Raw genomic sequence first — 2,175 nt, forward strand, 5'->3', positions numbered from 1 at the left:
GATTGCTTTGAATGGAACATGGAAAAGCCAAAAAATTTTAGTCAACAAGGAAATACGTATTCGAGTTACAAATCTCATAACACAGTGAAGTTTTTGATTGGAATTCTACCTACTGGAGGGTGTTGTTTTCTTTCAGAAGGTTTCGAAGGACGCATAACTGATAGAAGTATCACCGAGAAAAGTGGATTTCTTAAATATTTGGAGAAAGGTGACTTAATATTAGCAGATCGTGGTTTTAACATAGAAGATTTATGTAATAAGTATAAATGCACAGTATTAAGGCCACCGTTTCTGAAATCAAGAAAAAAATTTACAAAAAATGAAGTTAAAAGAGCAAGAGAAATTGCTTCGGCTCGAATACACGTGGAACGATTCATTGGTCGAATGAAACAGTTTAGAATAATGCAAAGAATTATACCCAAAACTTTATTGCCTATTGTATCACAAATTGTGTTTGTAATTGCAATGTTAGTAAATTTTCAAGAGCCACTTGTTACTTAAATATTTCAATAAAATTTATGAAAATAATTATAACACTATTACTATTTTGTTATATCTGATTAGTTCAGTAAGTAGAGTATTATTAGTCATAAGATTTAAAATATTTTTTAACAAAAAACAATCATAAAACATTTATAGTAATAACATACACATATCTCATGCTATTATTAAAAATAAGTTAACTGTAGTTTTTATTGCACTCATATGTCCATCACAAGTAGTGGTAACTTTCGTGGTAGTCTCATCTCAAAAAATTCCATAGCTAAGACATTATGGACTTTGCATAATTTAGTTGTTAGAGCGTTTATAAAATTTTCATCTCGAGAAATCTTCTCGACTACAAAACCATTCTTAGGCGACCACACAATAAAGTCACAATATTGTAATTCCAAAATAGCTAATGTCAGCTGAATTTGGTAGTAATAAGCATGATTTCTTTTCAAAGTAATTTGATCATTTTTAACCGTATAGCACAGATTACTTTGATCTTTGATTTCAGCTAAATTAAGAGGTGAGCAATGTTTTAATTTGTAAGGACACTTTACTTCAATACAGTAGAGCAGTTTATTGTTTTCCACAATTAAGCCATCTGGGCTGCAACCAACTCCTGGGAACCGATTATTAACAATCAATCCTGGTTTTTTAATCTGAGTCCTATTAATAGACGTAAGGTAATCTTGGATTGCAGTTGATTCATTTTCTCGACCGTAAGCAATCGCAGGTAAGTGACTAATATCTTTTGTTTCTTGCCATAACTTTGTATTTATTAAATTTGTTAAATCTTTGCTTGTATAAAATGACTTACAATCTGATGCAGTAATTCGGTATCTTCGTGCATTGAGCCATGCCGGACTATTTTGTTCTACCTGAAGCTCAAATGGACCAAGCGTTGATGAGCTTAAATTAGTTTGAAACTCTGCAATTTTTAATTTTAATATTAACTTTTGATCACAGTCCAAATCATAATCATCATAGTGTATTTGCAGTAAGTCGATCCACATTGATTTTTCATTTTTGTGTTGTAAGCGTTGAATAAAATCAGTTGTCATTATATCAGCACTCACAGAACTGCTTAGGTTCGACTGCGCACTAAAATCAATTACTTTTTTTGTATTAGCTTCATTACAATTTTTTTTTTTAGGCTTTTCACTTGAATTTCTCGTTGATTCAACTTTTTTATACTCAGCAGTGATGATACTTGATGGATCGTTTCCAGTTTTGCGACCTTGATTCCATTCTTTTATTTTAGAAGTACAAGTTAGCGGTTCAAAACCATGTTGAAGCGTATATTCTTCTAGTTTAAAAAGTAATGCTACAATATGTGAGCAATTTAAAGATTCAGACGCTGGACATTGACATGCAGCATTTATTACGTTTCCGTCGTCATCAAGACCTATTACCACATCGTAAATCGTAGTTTTAAAGGATGATTGGATTTTTGCCCTTAGATAATAAATATTGTTACAACTATTATCTTGTAAATCTTTTATACGATCACTAATACAGTACAATCTACCTCTTTGAATGGCTTTAGAATTACCAGAGACAGGCATTAAATCGTCGTCCATTTCTTGATCATCGTCATCGCTTTCCTGTGAATTTTTACCTTGTGTAATGTACTCATGTATAATACCGTAACAAAATGAACGAGGAACCTGTTTAGATGGAAATGTT

The 2,175-nt window shown here is 31.6% G+C and overlaps 1 long non-coding RNA gene across 1 annotated transcript; it reads right to left on the minus strand.

The window, feature by feature from the left end:
• Window positions 1–1,155: 1,155 nt before the first annotated feature.
• Window positions 1,156–1,702, minus strand: LOC124306416 (uncharacterized). Its single transcript, XR_006908605.1, has 2 exons — window positions 1,501–1,702; window positions 1,156–1,417 (listed from the first exon to the last, which is right to left on the minus strand). It is a non-coding gene; the product is annotated as an uncharacterized LOC124306416 (long non-coding RNA).
• Window positions 1,703–2,175: the final 473 nt, after the last annotated feature.

This window comes from Neodiprion virginianus, chromosome 1, assembly GCF_021901495.1.
Source record: "Neodiprion virginianus isolate iyNeoVirg1 chromosome 1, iyNeoVirg1.1, whole genome shotgun sequence".
NCBI lineage: Eukaryota > Metazoa > Arthropoda > Insecta > Hymenoptera > Diprionidae > Neodiprion > Neodiprion virginianus.